Raw genomic sequence first — 815 nt, forward strand, 5'->3', positions numbered from 1 at the left:
CAGATCTTTTAACTATAATTCTAGTTATCATTTGTTAGGTGCCTCCTATGTGCTGGGCATTTTGCCCATATTATATCTAATCCTAATAATCCCCCCCCTTTTTTTTTACAGATTCAAAAACTGAATCAAGAATTCAATAAAATGACCAAGGCTAGAAAGCTAGTGAATGGCGGAGGCGAGATTCATGCGAGGGTCGGCCCAACAACACCTCCTCTAACACAGTGCCCTCCCTTCGCTGATGACTTATTGCTCCTCTTTTTAGCTCTTTCCTTTTCGATGAGTGCAGAGAAATTCATCAGAAGGATCAAGAAAACTGTACGGGGGATTTAGGTGGGCACTAGGTGTAGAGACAATTTAATACAGGAAGAAGTGCAAGGAGCCGGGGTAGGGCAGGACTCTGATCCCACTGATGCTGCCTCAGGCAGGACTTAAGCTCTCTGGGCATTAGTTTCTTGTAATCAAAACAAAACAAAACAAAACAAAACAAAACAAAACAAAACAAAACAAAAAAACCCCGCAGGTTTTGAATCAGGGGATCTCTAAAGCCCCCTCTAGCCCTAGAGTTCTAAGTATTAAAAAGGCACTGACAGCGTTCCTCTTCTCCAAAGAGTATAATGTGATTCCTGGCCCCGGTTAGTCCCTGCCATCCCTGGAGATGGCTGGGTTCGGTGCCACCTGTACCAGACCTGGATATGCAGAAACAGGAAGCGAGTCTAGTGCTCTCTCTTGGTCCTCGACAGCCCCTTGATTGTTGAGCCTACAGAAACAGTTCTCGCATGTGTTCGAAAAGAAAACTGAGCGCCAAGTAAGTGTGA

Source organism: Pteropus alecto, unplaced genomic scaffold, assembly GCF_000325575.1.
Source record: "Pteropus alecto unplaced genomic scaffold, ASM32557v1 scaffold69, whole genome shotgun sequence".
Lineage (NCBI taxonomy): Eukaryota > Metazoa > Chordata > Mammalia > Chiroptera > Pteropodidae > Pteropus > Pteropus alecto.